The sequence below is a fragment of the Gopherus evgoodei genome, chromosome 4, assembly GCF_007399415.2.
Source record: "Gopherus evgoodei ecotype Sinaloan lineage chromosome 4, rGopEvg1_v1.p, whole genome shotgun sequence".
In the NCBI taxonomy this organism is placed as follows: Eukaryota; Metazoa; Chordata; order Testudines; family Testudinidae; genus Gopherus; species Gopherus evgoodei.
In genome coordinates this window covers 13,550,262-13,573,652 of record NC_044325.1, presented here as the reverse complement: position 1 = coordinate 13,573,652, position 23,391 = coordinate 13,550,262, and the positions used below count along the sequence as shown (strand labels likewise).

At 45.0% G+C, this 23,391-nt stretch overlaps 1 long non-coding RNA gene across 1 annotated transcript; it reads left to right on the top strand.

Moving 5' to 3' along the window:
• The first annotated feature begins 3,370 nt into the window (after positions 1–3,370).
• On the top strand, positions 3,371–22,302 carry LOC115651367. Its single transcript, XR_004000340.1, has 3 exons — positions 3,371–3,382; positions 21,519–21,523; positions 22,208–22,302. It is a non-coding gene; the product is annotated as an uncharacterized LOC115651367 (long non-coding RNA).
• The last annotated feature ends 1,089 nt before the right edge of the window (positions 22,303–23,391 follow it).

Sequence of the window (23,391 nt, the reverse complement as noted above, 5' to 3'; positions counted from 1 at the left end):
CGGCAGTCATATCATGTTTAAGATTTTACTGCCCTGAACTACGTTGCTGAGTTTAGTACTCCCTGGACTGGGAGTCCTAGCACTGGGCAGTGCTAACTGACGAGTGCTTTGGTGTTAGCCTCTCTTTCAAAAATCACTTGCACAGCACCAGATGGACTCTGCTCTTTGCAAACAGAGGCTTCTGTCCTGTACTTGGCTTCACCGGGGTTTGCCCACCTGGAGCTCAGGACAGGATCAAGACCAGCATAAGGATTTAGAAGGCCAGTGTTCCTTCATGGTTAGTCTTACCTATGGTCAGAGCAAGTATTTGGCGCACCCGCAGAGGGTTAAGTATGCCAGGGACCTGTTTGTGGGCCATTTTTGACACAGTGTGGCCTAGTGGCTAGAGCACTGGCCTGGGACTCAAGAGACCTGGGTCCTGTTCCCAGCTCTTCCACTAGCTTGCTGGATGACCCTGGACAAATAACATCACTGTTATGTGCCTCAGTTTCCCCATCTGTAAAATGGGGGTAATGATACTGACCTCCTTTGTAAAACTCTTTGAGATCTACTGCTGACAAGTGCTATACAAGTGCTAAATACTATTATTTGTAACTACCATCACAATTCCAAACAGTTATCAGCAGAATCTAAGGATTAATGCTGCAAAATGAAAAAAACGAACAAAAACACGAAGGAAGCAAAGTTGCTACATCAAAAGGGCTTTATGAATGTGTGTCTTATGGGCCAAAGAGCACACAACCCACTCAGGCAACATCTTCCAAGGGGTGCTGATCTTAAAGGAGCAATACACCTCTACCTTGATATAAAACACTGTCCTTAGGAGCCAAAAAATCTTACCACATTATAGGTTAAACCGCGTTATATCGAACTTCCTTTGATCCACCGGAGTGCGCAACCCCCTCCCTACTCCAGAGCACTGCTTTACCGCGTTATAACCAAACTCATGTTGTATCGAGTGGCTTTATTTCGAGATAGCAGTGTATTTTCTTCTGCTATTGTCTTTCTTGGTAAAAATGAGTCATTGAACTGGTGGTCACTGTTGAGGAAGGAACCACTTGACGAAGAAGACACTCTGGCTAAAGGATGAGATTTCAAGTTAGGAGATCTAAATTCCATTCCCAGCCTTGCCATGGATTTGCTGAGTTACTGTGGAAAAGTCACTTGATGTCTGTTTCCCCATCTGTAAAGGGATAACAACTCTAACCTCCACCCACCAACCAATCTGTCATGAGGTTTAACTCATTCATGTTTTGAGATCTTTAGATGGAAGGAGTTCCATAAGCACCTGGTCCAAACCCACTGAACGGTGAGACTCCCATTGATTTCAAGGGGCTTTGGATCAGGCTTTATATCACCGATACTCAGACCTCAGTGGTTCAGGAGCCAAAATAGTGATCAATCTTCCCCAAACAGCCACAGTCATGTGAAATCATTGTTTCATTTCCATATATATATGTATCGTAAAAGCATCCTGAATGGTTAATAATTTAATATCATGTGCTGCAAAGAGCTGCAGGAGACACGTGAAGGAGCCACTTGCGGCTCGCGAGCCTACGTCTGAGTATCACTGCTCTAAATGCAATGTAACGTTACAGCGAGTAAAAATATTCTGGTGGAATGTTTCTCCATCAGAAAATGCAGTGTTGTTGACAATTAAAACTTGCTGCAGGAACGTGTCAATTTCAAAGTTTAATTTGGAAAAAAATGGATTCGATTTTTCATTTCAAAACAGCTTTCGCTTTGAAGTTGTTTATATTTTGTCAAATTATAATATCAAATTTGAACAGCTTAAAATCAGAACAAATCATTTCAATTTTATCCAAACAGAACATTTCAAATGACTCCAAACAAAAACAAAAAAAGTTTTGATCTTTGTGGAAAATTTTGAAATGTTTAGTTTTTCAGTCCAAATTGGAATGAAAACAAATTTCCCAGTGTCAGAATTTCCTGTGGAACAGAAGCTCCAAGTTTCCACCAGATCTGTGTAAAATATTATATAAACACAGCTTCATTCATTCTCGTAAACAGTAGAAATGTAAATGGAGCTGGAAAAAATAGCCTTAAAATACCTAAATGCTATGAAGACATCAATATAAAAACTAAGTGCTTTATTTTAAAATGGTATCTGTATGAAAATACAGCATCAACTGAGTACCTCAATAATATATGATCATCTCTTCTGCTAAACCGTCTCAAACCATTTTTTCTGATCAGGTCTCTACTTACATAAGGTGTAATTCTATGATCAGTTCTCAGCGGGGAAGGGAAAAAAACCCACGTCTCTGCTGGATGTTAAGGTGTCCTGGTGCTGTTCATAAAGCATTTGTTCTGTCCCTCCCACATTTAATTGGTTAGATATACAAAGAACTCTTTGGGGATTTGAGAACAATCAAGCAGCTTGGTTTATTGCTGTGCTTAACTAGACTACTCCAAGCATCTGTAGTGAAGTGGGAGATAGGGCGTATATGTGTGGGGGCTATGGATGGAACAGAGACAGAGGCATATTATTATAATTAATCCTTTGAGATGTATAAAGCAACAGTATTAGCACAGCCTGTTAGTAAGGTTGCCTAATGCTCCCATTAAGTCTTCAAAAATTCCAGTTTGCACATGCTCAGTAGAGATTTCTTATATTTTAAATGCCCTGAAGATTCTGTCTATACTGAGCATGCTCCAGCCTGGGGCTGAGCAGGACTTTCCCTGCAGTTGTAGCTCTGTGGTGCTGTGTGTTGTGCCAGGTGCTGAAGAGACATGTGAAATGATAGCAGGGAGCCTGTCTTTCCTGTGCTAGCAATGACCCCCTGGTAGGCCCAGGCACCAGAGATGAGGAAATTACTTGATTCAAATGCAAAGGGGACAAGAGCTGGTCTCTGGGAGGCATGGGGAGTGGGGAGACCTGGAAGCCAGTAGATGAGGAGGGTACTGAGAGGGAAAATATAGTATGTGGTCATGTTATTAAAAACTGTCACAAAGCATCTGCACAAGTGGGCAATGAAGGCTACACAGAAATCCTGAATTTTGGCATTTCTGAACTTTGCGTGCTTGACTTAGCACCTCCACAGTGTTCTTTTAACGTAGTTTTTGTGTGTAATATATATTCATTCTAGAGAAAAACAGGCAAAATATCATGCTGCCTCAAAACACTGCAGCAGGACCCATCCTCTAAATGAGGGGTAAGGACTTTCCCCTCAACTTTTTCCTCCTTTTCCAACAAGCAGCAGTGAGTGAGAAATGGGGGTATGGCACACTTCCTACGAGCAATGATGGCCTTTGGATTAAGGCATTGTACTGGGATGCAGGAGATCTGGGTGCGATTCCTGGCTCTGCCTCAGATTTCCCATCTGACCTTGGACAAGTCACTTAGTCACTCTGTGCCTCAGTTTCCCATCTCTAAATTGGAGATAACAACACTTCCCCACTGCAGAGAGGGGTGGAGAGGATAAATTCATTCATGTTTATGAAGTATCCAGATACTGTCATGATGGGCTCCTTATGAGTAGATAGATGGATACTCTACTCAACGGCAGTCCTTGTAGCTTCATTTAGAGATTTCTGTAAATGCAAATACATGACGACAGCAAGTTCCTCCTTTAACGGTACTTCTTGCAGGGCTTTAATACAAACAGACCATCAGATAAAGGAATGTGCATGATTCATGTGGTATGTTCTCTAACATGGTGGAGCGTTGGAGGCTGTTGAACTAAGTGGATTAAAAACACATGATTAAGTTTCTTAAAATAAGGCTGCTACAATTTTCAGAGTTAGAGGGTGGGGAGCAGTCATGGTTTCTATCAGAAACAGGATTTCTCAAGGTGGATAGCAACATAGGACCTAAAAATTCCTTTTATTTGCAAGGATAACTTTTTTTTGCAGGGGAGGGGGGCGAGGGAGGAGTTGTTGAGCTGTCCTGAGCTGAAGTAGTATAAAAACATCGGAGTTCATGTTTAGTGTTGCCGGCTCACAATGGGAAATAGACTCAACATTCATTGCCTCCAATGCTACACCTTGCTGGGCTTGGAGGGAGAGATAGCATGGTACCAAAGTCACTGCAGAGCTGCTATTAGGTCAGGGTCAGATGGTTTTAAAAAGATGTTGCCAGTGCTTAGTTTTACAGTCACTTTTGCCTCTTTTTCAGGAAGGTGGCCAAAGAACCTAGGACAGCCGAGATGTTTTGCTGTGAGATGTGCCTAGAGCACATGCACTTCAAAGAGGGACAGGTTCAACACACCTAGATGCCAAGGGAAATAGCACACAGTTGAAAGATATTTATTCAGGGGTCTGGTCTCCCTCCTTTGATGAAAATGTGCAGCTTCTATTAAAGACACAAGTTGGATGAGGTAATATCTTTTATTGGACCAATTTTTGTTGGTGGAAGGTACAAGGTACGCCACATGTTGCGATAAGACTGGACCCCTGAATCCTGAAAGGTGTGTTGAGGAGGTATTGCTCATTGGAGCAATGGAGATATGTCTGCAGGTTTTGCATCTATTGTTCTGACAAGATCTGATGCGGTTTTGAGTTGGTGTGGCCTGGTCTGTGGAGAGCTTGCTTCTGATGAGGAGCTTGGTGAGTTATTTGAAGGCTTGAAAAGGGGGGTTGGGAAAGATTTCTTTCAGGATGTGTTCCTCATCAAATATGGAAGCCAGACTAAACAGTGACATGTACTTCCTGAGCAAATGCCAGAAACAAAACATCACTCCAGAGGACTTACCATCTATAACCATCTGACCACTACATTCAGCTTCAAATATGCTGAACTGCTCTGCAGAAGGACCTCAGAAAAACTGAGGAACCATCTCCTCTACTTACATACTCCAGAAGAGACCACCTCAAACAGGAAATCATCACATGATATTCCCGCACACTGGAATAAAAGAAAAATTCAGGAAATCTACCTAGAGCTCATGCAGGAAACCCAAAACAATTATCAAAAAGCCTGATGACAGCTATTCAACACAACAAAAAGTGGACCAACTACAACTCCACAACCACCAGAACACCCCCTCTCAGATAAGTCAAGACCCCGTGATCCACCACACAGACACCACATGACACCCCAATGTCATCAACCTATTAATACTATCCCTAACCAGAAAGGAAGTATCTGTGGTCTCCAAGAGACAGAACTTCTGCCCCTGCCACAGAACCTGATACCATACTAACATGTGGAGAACTAGAAGAATTCTTCGACTGACTCCTCCTGAAAGAATTCTTTCATAACAAAGACAAAACCACCCACAGTCACCATATCCCCACCAACAGTCATAACAAAAATGAATCATCTGACTGGACACCCCACCCCCCACCTGAGCAGATGAAACCACACACTGGACCATTGCACAGATTGCTTCAGGGGGAAAAAAGAGACAATAAAATCCTCAACAAACACACATCCACCACAATCTCTCTACCACAGAGAGGACGGCTATAGTCCCTGAAATCCAACCACAAGACAGTGATCAAACCTGCAGGCAAAGTGGGCGCTATCATAGACCTTATTCATGATGACCAAGTCAATGAGGCCAACAGACATGTTGCTAACACCGCCAACTATACAAAACTGATAGATGACCCCACACCACAATTCACACAGAAATTTAAAGGTACCATCACATCCTTCCCAAAACAGCTTCAAAAAAAACTCTACAACCTCATCCCGCACAAACCCACCTCAGGGACCTTGTGCACACTTCTCAAGGTACACAAACAAGGGAACCCAGGCAGACTCATCATATCTAGCCTCAGCTCTCTTACTGACGGAATATCAGGACTCATAGAAATCATCCTAAAACAACTTATCACTCAGAAACTCACTCAAAACACATTGCCAAACACACAACAACTAAAGGGATTTCTAGCCTGTGTATGGAAACTTGGTGGACTGCTTGCACCATCAGTCAGTATGAGATATTGCTGCTTCAAATCCTATATAGTACATTAGGTTTAGTTTGCATTTTTGTTTAATTTCCTGGGTAACCTCTTTTGATTTGTATATCACTTGTAATCTATCTTTCTGTAGTTAATAAACTTTGTCTTATGTTTTATCTTAAGCAGTGTGTTTTTGAGTGAAGTGTCTGGAAAAATCTCAGCTCAGTCAACAAGAGCTGGTGTGCATTGTCCTCTCCACATCGAGGGAGGGGCGAACTGGGTAATAAATTCATACTGATTGGATTTTTGACCAGGGCAGGATGATTCAGCTCTGGGGTCCTAGGCTGGGAAGCTGGGGGTATTTTGGCTGTAGCCTCTCTATTGTTGGTTCATGCACTGGCTGGCCAGAACCTGCATGTAACTGCAGCTGGGTGTGTTCCTGCCTCTGTGAATGCTGGTGGGAGTGTAGGACCAGGAGTGGTCTGCAGCTTGTCATAGCAGCACAGTGTGAGGGGGAACCAGGTTGGTGAGTTGGAGGGCTCAGTGGTACCCCAATTCCAAGTTGCACCCCGGGGGGACACATCACACAATGATCAGCTTCAGCAGTGAAACCCTACAAATGACTACATAGAAGAAACCCCACACATCACCACACTTACCTCCACAGATCCAGTAACCATCTCAGACACACCAAAAAAATCTGTTACCTACAGCCAGGCCTTCAGATAACAAAGAATTTGCTCCAAAGAGAAAGTCCAGGATGCACACCTAAACATGCTTAAAACTGCCTTCGCTAAACAAGGACACTCCACCAGAGAAGTAAATCCCATTGTGGAAAAGGAGAATCTGCTTCAATACCAGACAAAGAAACCCAGTGACCACACACCCCTAGTTGTCATCTACCATCCCACACTGGAGCCTATACAGGGTATCAGTAAACAATTACAACTCATATTTGATTATGACCACATCCTAAAATAAATCTTTTCTGAATCCCTTCTTCTGGCCTTCAAGCAACCATCCAACCTCGCTAAGCTCATCATCAGAAGCAAGCTCCCCACAGACCAGGACCCACCAACTCAGAACAAATGGATATAAACTGGACGCTAGGAAGTTTAGACTTGAAATTAGATGAAGGTTTCTAACCATTAGAGGAGTAAAGTTCTGGAACAGCCTTCCAAAGGGAATAGTGGGGTCAAAAGAAATATCTGGCTTCAAGACGAAGCTTGATAAGTTTATGGAGGGGATGGTATGATGGCAATTAATTGATCTTTGATTATTAGCAGGTAAATAGGCCCAATGGTCTGTGATGGGATGTTAGATGGGGTGGGATCTGAGTTGTTACAGAGAATTTTTTCCTGGGTGCTGGCTAGTGAGTCTTGCCCATGTGCTCAGGGTTTAACTGATCACCATATTTGGGGTCGGGAAGGAATTTTCCTCCAGGGAAGATTGGCAGAGGCCCTGGAGGTTTTTTGCCTTCCTCTGCAGCATTGTGCATGGGTCATTTGCTGGAGGATTCTCTGCACCTTGAGGTCTTTAAACCAAGATTTGAGAACTTCAATAACTCAGACATAGGTTAGGGGTTTGTTACAGGAGTGGGTGGGTGAGATTCTGTGGCCTGTGTTGTGCAGGAGGTCAGACTAGATGACCATAATGGTCCCTTCTGACCGTAAGTCTATTAATCTATGAGTCTATGAAATTCAAAGCAGCACCAGACCTTGCCAGAACAACAGATGCAAAACTTGCAGACATATCTCCACTGCTATGATAATCAATACCCTCCACAACATACCTTTCAAGATTCATGGGTCCTACACATGCCTATCACAACCTTCGGTGTACCTCATTCAGTCCATCAAATGCCCCAATAACAACTATGTGGGTGAAACAAAACCATCACTACACTCTCAAATGAACTCCCATTGAAAAAATGATAATAGACAAAAACACCATCTCACCTGTGGGCAAACACTTTTCACAAAGTGATCACTCCATATTTGATCTTTCAATACTTGTCCTCCAGGGAAACCTGCCCAACATCTTCAAAAGACAAGCCTGGGAAATTCAATTCATAACTCTGCCAAACACCAAAAACTATGGTCTTAACAGGCACGCTGGTTTTATGGCTCATTACAACAATTTGTAACACCACATTGCCTGCTACCCCTTATTGCCCACTTCAAACTCTTTATGCATAACAATCTAACTCCCAATTACACACTTCAAGTGACTGCCTTCAACAAGCGTTACCCCGTCTGCTTAACAATCTGTGCCAACTTGTATTTAGCTCAGGCAGTCTGTTTCCTTCCCCCAGACCTGAAGAAGAGCTCTGTGTAGCTCAAAAGCTTTGTACCTTCCAGCAACAGAAGTTGATCCAATAAAAGACATTACCTCACCCACATTGTCTCTTTAATAGAAGCTGCACATTCTCATCAAGGGGAGGCAGACCAGACCCCTGAATACATATCTTTCAACTAAAAAGAAGGGGAATACTTGTGGCACCTTAGAGACTAACAAATTTATTTGAGTATAAGCTTTCATGGGCTACAGCCCACTTCATCGGATGCATAGAATGGAACATATAAGAAAAATGGAACATATAAGAAGAGAGAAGATGCCATACCAGCTCTAAGAGGCTAATTAATGAAGTTGACCTATCAGCAGGAGAAAAACTTTTGCAGTGATAATCAAGATGGTCAAGTACAGACAGTGGACAAGAGGTGTAAGGATAGTTATAAGGAAATAGATTCAAGTAGTATAATGACTCAGCCATTCCCGTTCATTGGCTTGAATCACTAATTGCATCTATTTCCTTATAACTATCCTTACACCTCTTGTCCACTGTCTGTAATTGACCATCTTGATTATCACTACAAAAGTTTTTCTGCTGCTTATGCTCAAATAAATGTGTTAGTCTCTAAGGTGCCACAAGGACTCCTGTTCTTTTTACAGATACAGACTAACACGACTGATACTCTGAAACCTATCTTTCAGCTGTATGCTATTTACCCAAGTCCCCGGCATCTAGGTGTGTTTAACCCGGCCTTCTTTTGAAATGCATGTGGTCTAGGCACATCTCACTGCAAAACATCTCATCTGTTCTAGGTTCTCAGGCCACCTTCCTGAATAAGAAGCAAAAGTGACTATAAAACTAAGCACTGACAACATCTTAAAAAAAAAATCTGATCCTGGCCTAATAGCAGCTCATATATTTGACAGTCTATAGTGATTCTGGTACCTTGGTATCTCTCCCTCCAAGCCCAGCAAGATGTAGCATTGGAGGCAATGAATGTTGAGTCTATAACAACTCCCACTGTGAGTCAGCAAAACTAAAAACAAACTCCTGTCGTAAGCTTCTTGCCCAAGGTCACTCAGGAAGTCGGTGGCAGAGCAGAGACTTGAAATCAGGTCTTCCTAGACTAGTGCCCTAATTACCAGACCATCCTTCCTCTCCAAATATCAAGACTCTAGCCTTGCACTCCCATTGACCTCAGTGCAGTCAGAGTTTGCACAGCTGTAACTGAGAACAGATTTTGGTCCTTTAAGTCAGCCAGACTTTCCTCTCGGCAGTACATATTGCATTTCCATAATGAATGTGAATGTTAGACGAACAGGGAAAAAGGGTGGACTTGGGGCTCAGGCTCAAGGCTTGGCAGCTGTCCATAAATTGCAGGGCCTTTAATTCCTGACAATGCCCAGGATGTTCATGCTGTGGCCAATTTGCAAACCTAACTCAATACATAGAAGATGGCCTCAAAACCTGCAAAAATTACAGGGGCTGCATTCATAGAATCATAGAAGATTAGGGTTGGAAGGGACATCAGGAGGTCTTTTAGTCCAACCTTCTTCTCAAAGCAGAACCAACCCCAGCTAAATCATTCCAGCCAGGGCTTTGTCAAGATGGGCCTTACAAACCTCTAAGGAAGGAGATTCCACCACCTCCTGAAGTAACCCATTCCAGGGCTTCACCACCATCCTAGTGAAATAGTTTTTCCTAATATCCAACCTAGCCCTCCCCCACTGCAACTTGAGACCATTACTTCTTGTTCTGTCATCTGCTACCACTGAGAACAGTCTAGATCCATCCTCTTTGGAATCCCCTTTCAGGTAGTTGAAAGCAGCTATCAAATCCCCCTCATTCTTCTCTTCTGCAGACTAAATAATCCCAGTTCCCTCAGCCTTTCCTCCTAAGTCATGTGCCCCAGCCCCCTAATCATTTGGCTGCTTGAAGCAACGGGAACCATGTGCCATTCTACTGAAACTCTAAACACTGAAAATCCATTTCCACAGTGGCATTTTTAGGTAGACGAGAGTAGCAAAATGGAGAGAAACACAGATCATCCTAGAGAATCTGGCTCCTTCAGAATTCCCTCCCCACTCACTCAGTGCCGACCTTGAACAGAAATACTGATATACTTTAAATCAAGTGAAAGCTGGAGTGGCAAAGACTGGCGACAATATGACCAAATGACAGCTGAAGATTGACCCCTGTAATGGGGGTAGACGTATTTGCTGGAGTGCCTCCTGGTGGCTGGGTCTGGGAATTAGCTCTCACCCAATCCGGTGCCCCGTTCTGTCAGTTGCCCACATCATGACCTCTCTCTCTGGGACTCGGGGTGCTCCTCTTTGTGACTTGGTCCTCCGGCCAGGTCACTATTCAGTCCTTCCTTTTCAGGATGTCAAAGTCCCACTGGACAAGCTGTCCATGTGCCATGTCAGACAATCTTCCAGCCCAAGTCCAGTTCCAGGGCCAATTCCCCAATAGCTGGGAGGGGAACCCAGGCCCATCCACTACTCTGGGTTCCAGCCCAGGGAATCTATGCCTAGTAACCACAGACTACTCAATCTCAGACCTTGTTGCTGTTTCCCTGGGCTTCTTCCTATCTCTCTTCTCTGTCTCCTAGCCCATCACTGATTTACCAACCTGAACTTCCTCCACTCCTAGTGGCTAATCCCACTTCTCAGCTTCCTGCCAGACTCTGTAGTTCAGGGCAGGATGCCAGGGCTTACTGTGCCCCTAGAACTCCTCCTTGTCCCTAGCCAACTCCCTTTCTCTCTAGGGAATCACTGCAGGGAGAGTTCCTGGCTGCAGCCTCCTCCTGCTTTCTCCGGCTACGTCTACACTACAGCATAAAATCGAAATTACTAAAACCGGTTTTATAAAACCGATATTATAAAATCGATTTTATGCGTCCACACTAGGGCACATTAATTCGGTGGTGTGCGTCCATGGTCCTAGGCTACCATCGATTTCCGGAGCGGTGCCCTCTGGGTAGCTACATTAAAGGAATGAGACCAATAACTTCAATTTCCGTCCACACTAACCCTAAATCGATATAGTAATATCGATTTTAGGGTTACTCCTCTCGTTGGGGAGGAGTACAGAAATCGATTTTAAGAGCCCTTAAAATCGATTTAAAGTGCCTTGTAGTGTGGACGGGTACAGAGTTAAATCGATTTAACGCTGTTTAAATCGATTTAACTGTGTAGTGTGGACCAGGCCTCCCTGATGGCTTTATACAAGCTCAGCCTGCCTCTGCCCTGCCAGGCTTCATCTTCAATGAGACTTTATCAGGCCCTGGCCCTCCTATAAGGTTAATTGGCCCTTTTTAAGAAGCTCGGGCCTTGTGTGGGGTGGACACCCCATCACAGTTCCCAAATGTTAATGTGGAGAACCTAGACAAACACTAGAATACTGCCTAATTCAGTGCTGTCTCCCACACCCCAACCCACCAGGAACTGTTCAAGATAAGTGACACACCAGGTCTTGGCTAAGGTTTTGGAGCGACAAGCTAGAGAGATAACTCACTAACAAGATGTCAGCTCCTTCATCTTCTCTACCAATGATGCTAGCCTCCAAAGCCCCCTTCGTGCTTTATCCAGGGATACCCCTCACACTTGGGAGGAGCACCCTGTAAACATCCACGTAGCTACCTCATTGTCCTACTTCAAATCCCTCCCTAAAAACCTCCTTTGCAGTGATGCCTACAAACCTGGACAACTTTTTTTTTGCTGAGACCACTGCTTATCTTGCTGGCCAATGTTGTCTTATTGTTTTTTAGTACTACCCCAAGCTGTCTGTCAGTATCCATCCGTGGTCTCTCATCATATACTCAGTTTGTAAACTCTTAGGGGGAGGGACTGTCTTTTAGTTCTGCATTTGTACGGCACCTAGCGCAATGGGGTCTGGGTAATAACTAATACATAAATAACAGACTCAGAAGCTGACAGTAACAACAGCTGCACTCATTTTTAAAGAAGCATTTTAATCTTTTGTCTGACCCTAAAATGCCACAGAAGTGTCCCCTTTTTCAAGTTTGCAAATACGGTCATTTTAATCAAGAGATGAGAGAGATGGGCAATTTCAGTCCTACCGGGCTTTCTGCCCTCATACCCAAATTTCTGCCTACCTCTGCCTCCCTCTCAGCAGCATAGCAATGGACGGAGGCACACACAGCTTTGATGTAGGTATGTTAACATTCAGTGCTTTCAGGCTGCAGAGTGCAGAGAGACTCCATGCCAAGAATACTGTACTCTGGATCGCTCTGCTAAAACCTCTGAAAGTCAAGGAAGATGATATTTCCATCTCTCGGAAACTAAATACTGGGAACACACCCACACAATCCTTCTTACAATCTCCAACATTCAGTTAGCCACAAGGAATGAGCAGAGGTCAAGCTTTTCCTGGCTTAATAGTAATACTATTGTATATTAACCCCTTTCCTACTGGTGGTGCACAAATTCTCTTTGGCTAACAAAGAAATAGACATGGCGTTCATATGCACAAATACATATTCATTTTTGCAATGGATGCAATTTTAACTCTGCCAGGTCCCTGCCTCCCTAACTGGGGAGGCACAAACCTTCAACAAAAAACGGCACAGCCTCCAGAACGTCATAGGTTAGCATTAATTACCGGATCATGCCTCATGACATCCTTCTGTAGGACCAGATGGGTACCATGTCAGTAGTTGTATGTCAAGAAGTGAAGGGCGCTTTGGTTTCCCACCTCTGAAAGTCTCATGCAGGACTTTCAAAACATGATTAACGACTGCTGTCTGAAAAATGAAACTGCGACTCTCTTCCATTTTTATGACTGCTTTAAGGCAGAGCAGTAATCCAGGAGTCAGAGAACCAGATCACTCACCACGTTTATTTTTCCTAGCACTGAGCTTCCACTATTTAGAGAGAGCAGCAAGACAGGAAAATGGGAACGTTTGATTGCTAAGATGGCTGCTTTTTTTATTCATTCATCTCAGCCGAGCATTTCAGAGGAATAGATGACAATCATGTACATACGGCCAAGCCTGAAAGCAGGGAAGCAAATTGGTCAAACGAGCTTGAGCTATCTTTAAATCAGCCAACTATAACAACATATTACTTCAGCAGCCGGGCACCACTGCTTACCAGAAGGTAGGTCAGGAATTAATTTTGATCTACATGTTTGTCACAATGGGATGCCAAGCCTCGGTAATCAATACTGAACTCCCAAATGTTGCACATTAGACAAGGCTAATGAGACAACGTTAGAGTAATTTCATACTGTCTGGCAGCCCTCTTTGGTAGGGCAGTTTGCAGCAGCCCAGCTGTCTCTGAGCTCGGGAGCTGTTGGGCTGGTAGAATTTGGACTTTAACAGCAGCTGTTAGTGTTCCATGTTTCCTCCTTAGTGTTTGTCTTCGACTTTAATGAGGAATTTTTCAGTGGGTCTCAGCATTGCCTAGCCTTTTAGAGATTACACTTTTGGCTACAAAAATAGCACAGAGGGTAAAATAATCATCATAAATCAGAGAAGAACTCCCCAGAGGAAGAGAGAGATTTCTTTCTTTTCCCCTCTCTATGTAACAGGCATCAGCTTCCATTTATACATTGCATTTCTCATCCCAAAGTGCTTTACAAAGTGTGTGGTCATCCTCTACTAGATTTTGCACATCACAAAATACCACTGAATTAGCCCTGAAATCCCCTGCACATAAACATGCACTGATGGGACGCTACTGCAGCCTAGCATTAAAAGCAGAGGTATAGAATAGCCACCAGAGAGCCATAAACTCCTGGAAAACAAAGTGTGGTCACTAGGACAATGGAAGGAGTCACAGCTGCTGACATTTGTTCCTTATAGTCTCCCTAAAATATAGCACAAAGTAGAAGTATAGGCCTATGGTTAAGGTGCTGGATTAGGGCTTGGAAGAGTGGGGTTCAATTTCTGCCTCTTCCTTTGTGACCTTAGCTTCTCTGTGCTGCAGTGCGCCATATGAAAGAGTGGTGAGAATAACCGTTCAGACAAGTCGCGAGTCACCGTAATTTGCAACGCAGAAGCAGCTACTAAATACACTGGATGGGGCAAGCCACAAGCCTGGGTTATTTGTGAATAATGGTAGGATGGAAAGGACCAAGCTGACCCAGAGGTAATGGGGTATAGGAGGGCAGTGCTGTGGCCTAGGCTAGGCTGTGACTCTGCAGGAATGCCAATAGAGTCCTCTGCTCTCATGGTCCCAGCCACTCCTGATGACAACAGGCACATGTAATAATAATAATAAAACCCTAGCTTGTATATCACACTTTTTATCAGTAGAGCTCAAAGCAAAGAAGGTAAACATCATTATTCCCATTTGGCAGATGGGAAAACTGAGGCACAGAGAGGGGCAATGATTTGCTCAAAGCCACCCAATGGCAGAGCCAAGAATAGAACCCCAGGTCTCCTCAGTCCCAGTCAAGTGCTCTGTCTACTAGGTAACACTGCCTCCCTTGTAGCATTTTTCCAGTTTTCGTTTTCTGTAGAAGTCTTCACCTTCCGTGTTTTTCCTGTGAGAGGGCAATATAAAGTCAGATTTATAAATATATACTGTACATATACTATACAAAAAGGGCACATGGTAGTGTAAGTACAGAGATCCTAGTGGCATGAACTGGGACCACCTCATCACTAATTCCACCTCCACTGTAGTGCATCCACCTCTGGCATGGAACATGGCAACTGTTTATCAGCACGCAGCAACACTTTATAACATTTGAGACACAAAGTGCAGAATAACAGCATCTTGAAAAAGAAACTGAAGGAGGAATTTAAGAAGTCAAGAATGCATTTACCAAAGTCGCATTCTTAAAAGTAGTTCATCCATTCATAGGCCATGGCTACGCTTGCAGATGTAGAGTACTTTGGGTTAAACCAGCCTTCAGAGAGTGCACCAGGGAAAGTGCTGCAGTCTGTCCACACTGACAGCTGCAAGCGCACTGGCGTGGCCACATTCACAGCACAAGAAGCGGCATTTGGAGCGGTGCATTATGGGCAGCTATCCCACAGAGCACCTCTTCCCATTCTGGCGCTGTGGCTTTTGGGAAGGGGGCGCGGCGTGAGGGGCATTCTGGCTTCTGTCCCAACGCCCCGTGATGCATCACTTTGCATCCCAGCAATCCCTGTGTTTCCGTCCACATTTGGTGCCATCTTTCCATGGTTTCTGTGCAGTGCACGCTTTGCCTTCCCTTTCAGTCATCGGGAACGGAGCCCGAACTGCTGCGGAACATGCTGACGAGTCTCGCCAGCGCGTCTCATTTGGCAGTCGAGTTACTGCTTAAGATCCAAAGTGACAGTGAGGAATCTGACGATATCGAGTCACGTATCGGATATGACACGAAATTGTCTCATTCATGGACATGCTGTCCACCGTGGAACACCGCTTTTGGGCTCTGGAAACAGGCACTGAGTGGTGGGATCACATCATCCTGCAAGTCTGGGATGACGAGCAGCGGCTCCAGAACTTTCGGATGAGAAAAGCCACTTTCATGGGACTGTGTGCTGAGCTCGCCCCTACCCTGCAGCACAAGGACACGAGATTGAGCGCTGCCCTGCCGGTGGAGAAGCAGGTGGCTATTGCAGTCTGGACGCTGGCAACTCCAGACAACTACCGATCGGTTGCTAACCAGTTTGGAGTGGGAAAGTCAACGGTTGGAATTGTGTTGATACAAGTTTGCAGGGCCATTAATCACATCCTGCTCAGAAGAACCATGACTCCGGGTAACGTGCATGACATTGTGGCTGGCTTTGAACAAATGGGTTTCCCTAACTGCAGAGGGGCAATAGATGGGACGCATATTCCTATTCTGGCACCAGCCCACTTAGCCTCCGAGTACTTTAAGCGAAAGGGGTATTTCTCCAGGCGTTTGTGGATCATCGTGGTCATTTCATTGACATTAACGCAGGCTGGCCCAGAAGAGTGCATGACGCACGCATCTTTCAGAACACTGCACCGGTCGACATCTCTGACATCTTTCAGAACACTGGCCTGTGCAAGAAGCTGCAAGCTGGGACTTTTTTTCCCAGACCAGAGGATCACCATAGGGGAAGCTGAAATGCCCATTATAATCCTTGGAGACCCTGCTTACCTTTTAATACCATGGCTCATAAAACCCTACAAAGGGAGCCTGGAAAGAAGCCAGGAACGGTTCAACTACAGGCTGAGCCGGTGCGGAATGACTGTGGAGTGTGCTTTTGGCTATTTGAAGGGCCACTGGTACTCTCTGTATGGGAAGCTGGACCTGGCCGAAGACAGCATCCCTGTGGTTATATCCGTGTGCTGTACCCTCCATATTTGTGAAGGGAAGGGTGAAATCTTCACTCAGGCCTCGGAGGTTCAACGCCTGGAGGCTGAATTTACACAGTCAGAGAGCAGGGCTACTAGAGAGGCCCAGCACAGGGCTACAAGGATTAGGGATGCCTTGAGGGAGCAATTTGAGGCTGAAAGCCAGCAGTAATGTCTGGTGCTCTGCACAGGAGTTAAGTGCAGTGGCTCTGTTTGGTACACTGACTTGCAGTGCTTGTTGCTTTCCTGGGCTAAGGTCTATTTTGTTTTATGCACTAATAAAGTATGTTTTCAAAGTAAAAAACTCCATTTATTGAAAAGAAAATTCATTTATTGAAAAAAACAACAAAGTAGCACAGAAATACCAAAAGGGCAAGGGGGTAGGGTGGGGACGGGTTCACTCATAGGCTTGAGTATGTCCTGATTTCATACTCTTGAATCCTGCCTGGAGTGCTGTGGACTGAGTGCTGCACTTCAGGATAGCTGTAAGGCATGCTGAGGGGGGTTGAGTGCAGTGGATAAGGGTCGTAGTTCTCATGGGTGGGTTGTGAAGCTACGGGTGTAGAGGCAGCTGGGGGTGGTAAAAACCTGGATGTTGGGGAAAGTGGATTGGAGGGGACATGGGGGCACAAGGGGAAGAGTTTTGGGACAAGGGCTGCGGGGGTGGGAGCGCAGTACTGTTCCACATGCACGGCGACGAGCGCCTGGATAGAGTCCGCTTGGCGCTCCATTATGCTAATCAGCCGTTCCGTGCTTTGCTGCTGGTGCTTTGCATTTTCCTGGCGGATCCTCCTTTCGCTCTCCCTCCACTTCTGTGCCTTTTTATTCTCGTTTACAGACTGCTGCATGACTTCATGCAGCATGTCTTCTTTGCTTTTACGTGGCCTCTTCCTGAGTCTTCTCAGTCTGTCGGCCGGTGGTAAGAATGACGGCTGAGATCTCAAGGCTGCACCGATAACAGGCAAAATGCAACAGTTAACAGAGGCAGCATTGTACACACCAGACAGAGCAATGATTCCCCCGCTCTTAAGGAGGGCAATCACAAAAACCATACTTTGCCTTTCCCAAAGCGAGCGCACATAACCCACGGGAGCCCCAGAAATGGCGATTAAGCACAGGGTCCATGGGGACTGAATGTTTCATGGCTGTACTGTCCTCTGGTTTTCTGTGCCTTGGGAAGAGCTAACAGCTGCAGGGGGGCACCTACACTGAACACTGTCCCAACGCTCTCCACAGGAGTTCGTCCTAGAAGATATCTCGCTGCTGAGGGTGACCAGGGAAGCAAGGGAGAGTCTTCTACAATGCAGCTTCTGCCCTGGCCCATACACAGCTTGCCTGTGTGCAGCAATGGTCCCTCCTCCTCGCCCAAAGAGCCCATACCTAAAAACTTCCTTCCCGCAAAGAAAACCCCATACCAGGAACCTCCTCTGTTGTTTGTCCTTCCCCAAGCACTGCACACCACGACTGGCTGCCTTCCTCCTGGCTCAAGAAGAGCTCCTGGCTGCATGCATCTAGGGATTCTGGGATGACTCCCCCTGCTTCAGCACCATCGCTCGCACTTTCCTCCTCCTCCTCCTTCTCTTCCCCCACACCCCTTGCTGTGCTGGGCTCGAAAGTGTCCATGGTGGTCATTGCAGTGGAGGTGGGATCGCCTCCAAGTATCGCATCCAGCTCTTTGTAGAATTTGCATGTCGCGGGGACAGCACCGGAGCGGCCGATTGCCTCGTGGCTTTGTGGTAGGCATTCTACTCCTTTACTTTAACCTGACACTGCACCGCATCCATCACAGCCCTTGATATGTGCCAAAGGTATCATAATTCCTACAGCTGGAGCGCAGCTGGGACTGCACAGCTTCCTCCACCCAAACACTGATGGGGTCCAGCACCTTGCCATTGCTCCATACGGGGATTGCCTGCCGCATGGAGGCATGGCTACGTGGAAAGATGCGCTGAGAGCACTCCACGTCTGGCTGAGCAAACAGGAAGGGGATTTTCAAAATTCCCAGGGAATTTAAAGTGTGGGTCTGATGCTTAGTCACCTGAGGACAGGGCAGCAGAGTTCAAAAGTGATGACCAGAGTGGCTAGAAACAGGCATTGTGGGACACTTTCGGAGGCCAATCAGAGCACATTAGGTGTCCACACTGGCGCTGCAATGCTCCAGCGAGAGCGCAATAAATGTTATTCCTCTTGGGGAGGTGGAGTACCAGGAGCACTCCAGGCGCGGAGTCAGAGCGCTCTACATGCCTTGCCAGTGTGGACGGGGAGTGAGGTAGAGCAATCTTGGTGGATTTATTGTGCTATAATGCACAAAAAGTGTAGCCAAGACCATAGATTCCAGGGCCCAGAGACCATTGTGCTCATTTAGCATGCCTCCCTGAAGGAAACATGCCGGAGAGCTTCCCCAAAATAATTCCTTTTGAACTAGAACATCTCTCTTGAAAAAGTAGACAATCATCTTGATTTTAAAATGGTCAATGATGGAGAATCCACTACAACCTTAGTTAAAAGTTTACCCCTTATTTCCAGTCGAACCTTGTCTTGCTTCAACTTCCAGCCATTGGCTCTAATTCCGTAAGACCTCATGACAGCAAGTGTTCAATGGATCTTTGTTTTACGCAGTCACCAATACAACATGGCCCCTTAATAACATGCAGCAGCATTTTTTAATTATTGACTAGGAGAAAAATGCCCACTAAGAAAATCGACAACCCTTCCTGCATTTTGCCTATCAAAATACTGAGTACATCTGAGTATGCTTAGCTTAGGAGACCTGATGAGATCACATCCCAAGGTGACATGGCTTCAAGCCAACATAAAGATGCTTTGGGGAGAGTTTGCCGGCGCCAACCCTACTACCTAAGACCATGCAGATATTTTCTGAATTTCTGACTTACTATTTTGGGGCAGCTGTTTTTGTTTTGGGTCAAGTTATGTCTGTGTGCTAATGGTAGTTTTTAAATGCTTAAATGTTTCATATTTCTTTTTCATTTCTTCCCTAATGACACGGGATATCATGCGTTACCAAAGGAATTTCATTAATCTTCCAGGTTCGTGTCCGCGATGAAAAGATGTAATCTTCCACAATTAAGCACTCTGGCTTGTAGCTAGATAACAGAAAGCTCTGAGAGATACCCAATAAGGAGACATCCATTACCTTGAACAACTGAGCAGCTGAAAAGGACTTTTTGCAAACTCTTTGACAAAAGAGAGATTTTATATATTTTTAATTTGCCTCTGAAAATAAGTCACAAAAGAACTAGACTCGCTGTTCATTCCTGGGTTAGATGTGCTCCCAAAGCTGTTGGATTTCCCAATGTGTGAGACCTGTGTTGACACATTCCAAACAGAGGAATTGTTTCTACCATGCTCTCACTTTTCCCTAATAGGTAGTTTTGTGCAATAGGCTTTGACAATCAGCATTGCCTGTAAACAGCTCCATCTCACTCCAATCACTCTCTCAGATGTTAACAACCCTGTGAGACCACCATTAATATTGACAACTCCTAACAAAGCTAGTAGAGTGACATTTCAGTAGGCAATGGTGGTAAAGCTGCAGTCATCAGACAGAGCCATAAAAGTTAATTAAAATGTGACAACAGTAAACACATAGGAAAACCATAATCAGGTTTTAGTGAGATTTCTTAAGCTGCAGCATAGCCAGAACACAGATATATTTCCTGCAATTCACAGCTCATTTTACTGGTTTCCAATAGCCTCAACAAATCTGTATCACTAGGTGAATCAGAAGGAATGCAAAGCTACTGCACAGTTGGTAGCATTTTTATTGATTGTATTTTAATACCTGCCAGATATCTGAATATGGAGAAGATGGTCAAGTTTCCAAATGGAATTTGAATAGAGAGCTGATTTCATCCTGGTATCATGCCTTGAGTGGAAATTTAACATAGTGGCTTGTTGACTAAGACCTGAATATGGAAAAGGTCAGCGGGAAAGAAAATATTAACATTTACCTAAACAATATGGGACCCACCTTTTAACTCCATTGAGTGTTTTGGAGGAACACAGTGGAAAAGCAGTAATTATGATGCTAAAATCTCAGGACTAGCTTCTTAGATAGAGATGGATAGGATAGGAGAACCAGTCCAGCACCACCCTTCAGAGCAGATGTGTCTGGTATTACCTGCTGCCAACTTACCTGTTGCCAACTCTCATGATTTTGTCATGAGTCTCATGATAATTATTGTTTTCCTTAAAGCCCCAGCTCCTGGAGTCAAGTGAAAATGTGATGTTTTCAGCCTTGCTTCTTAAAGAAAAAATAAGTTTCTAGCCCTTCTGGCTGTGGAGAAAGCTTCAAAATATGAACCCAGTGCACCCTACAGGCTCAAAAAGCAGAAGGCAAATAAAAAGAACACCAAATCTATTATTTTTACATAATCTCATTATCTTTACATAATCCCATGATTTTTGAATGTTTGGGATTGGCAATATGGTTTTTCTCTGCATGAATACAGTCGTCACAAGGCAGTTCCAAATGGTACACTTTTTAGTGTTACATCCAGTCCACATGTCAAACAATGGTGCTTCCACTGGGAAACTATTCAACACTCTTCACAGATGTCATCAGGCTTTGAGTTTTGTTTTTTTTTCTGCTATTCCACCAAGTTTCTCTTTTTTACATTTTATTTCTGGATGTACCATTTCCCCACCCCAAACCTTGCAAATAGCTGCTGGCTCTTAACCTACCTCTCTTCATCCTCTGCCTTAGCTGTGGCTTAGCTAAGCTATACACAGATCTATTTGGTTATTAACCCTTCCACATAAACCAGTCCCATCAACCTCCTTGTGAGAGGTGCCCTTCTCTGAACATTCTTCTCACTTATCAATATCTTTCTAATGAGAAGATGCCCAGAAGGGAACACAATCCAGGTGTGATCATACCAGAGCTGAAGAGAGGTGGAATAGTAACTCCTACACTCCATGACATTAGGTATCTGCATACACAGCCCATCACTGCACTGACCTATTTTGCTGCCATATCATATTAACTGTATACCTAATTTGCTCTACCCTAGGTCTCTTGCAGTATGACTTCTTTCCAGGTTTCTCAGTCTCAGTTAATTCCACCCCCCGCGGAATTAGTTTGCATTTTTCCTTATTGAGCCATATTGTTATTTTCTGCCCATTTTTCTTGGTCCTTCTACACCATTTTTCTGTATCCAATGGTATTTGCAATTCCTCCCAGTTTAGAATCATCTGTAAATTTAATTAATGTGCTTCTTACTCCCTCTTTTAGATCTTTTATGAAGATAGTATCTGAGACCAGGACTAACACTGATACCAGCAGTAACCCACTAGATCCTTCCCACTCACCAATTTGGAATATTCCCTTTTATTTATGACCTTTAAGCTAGTTTTCAATTCATGTGAGCGATCATATCCAAGCCAGTTTGAATTAATTTTATGGTTGGGATTTCATGAGGCCCTGTATTATATTTGGTTTGCAGTAGAGCATATGTTATGACCCATGACTGATTTCATTGTGGGCTTGAAATTCCATAGCAAAGATATTGCTGAAAACCTGAAATCCTAATTGCTTCCTGAATAAAGTGGAAATCCCCCCCTCCATCCCCCAGCCCTCTGACTTATTGACATTCAATATTTTGATGAGAAAAATCTAAAGAATTCCTGAGGAGATAACTGTGTCAGGTAATGGTTACACATGCCAAATTTCACACTCATTTTTATTATTGTTATTAATATTTATTTTCTAGTAGCACTCAGACCACCTGGTCAGCAGATAGGGTTCCCAGGCATCCAGTTTTAGACCAGAATGCATAGTCGAAAAGGGACCTTGTTGGCTCCGGTCAGCACCGTTGACCAGGCCATTAAAAGTCCAGTCAGTGGCATAGCAGGGCTAAGACTCCCGGCCTGCCCTGGCTCCAAGCAGTTCCTGGAAGCAGCTGCCATGTCCCTGAGGCCCCTAGGCGCAGGGGCGATCAAGGAAATTCCACATGCTGCCCCTACTTCCAGTTCCTGGCCAATGAGAGCTGTACGGGCAGTGCCTGCAGGCGCAGGCAGCATGCACCATGCAGATCCACCCGGCTGCGCCTCCGCCTAGGGGCCAAACATGGCAGCCATTTCCAGGAGCAGCGTGGAGTCAGAGCTGGCAGGCAGCCTGCCTTAGCCCTTCCACAACACCAACCAAGAGCTGCCTGAGGTAAGCGCCGCCCAGCTGGAGCCCGCATCCCGAGTCCCCTGCCTCAGGTTGGAACCCCCTCCCAGACCCCACACCTCCTGCACCCCAACCCCGTACCCCAGCCCTGAGCCCCCTCCCACACCCAAACTCCCTCCAGGAGCCTGCACCCCCTCCCGCACTCCAATCCCCTGCACTCAGCCAGAGCCCTCATCTCTTCCCACACTCAAAATCCCCGCCCCAGTGAAAGTGAGTGACAGTGGGAGGGGGGCTTGAGTGAGTGGAGGGTGGGACCTCAGAAGGGGGGGGTCCTCAGGGAAGGGGCGGGGCAGGGGGTGGGGCACGGGTGTTCAGTTTTGTGCAATTAGAAAGTTGGCAACCCTCTCAGCAGATAGGCCTCTTTGTGTTTGGTGCTGTACAAACACAGAGGCAGACAAAGTCCCTGCCTAAATGAGTTGTGGTTTTTGTTTAAAATGGAACCAGGCTGCATTTTGTTCTTGTGTGATACTGACAGACTCAGTGGGAAACACAAGTTTTTCTCTTGACGTTTTTTTGAGTTGGGAGATCTCTCGACCTTGTTTTGTGAATAGTTTTGGTTTTGATGAATCGGCATTTTTCATGAAAAAACAAGTAATCAAAAAATTCCCAGGCAGCTCTCGTTATAAACATTACAGCCTAAAACCCCTCTTCCAAGCCCTGTTCCCAAGGCAGCTTGCAGCTAATCAGAGCAAAGCCAAGAACCCTGGCCCCGCTCACCTTGACTTCGCTTCTGTTTTAAAACCATTGTG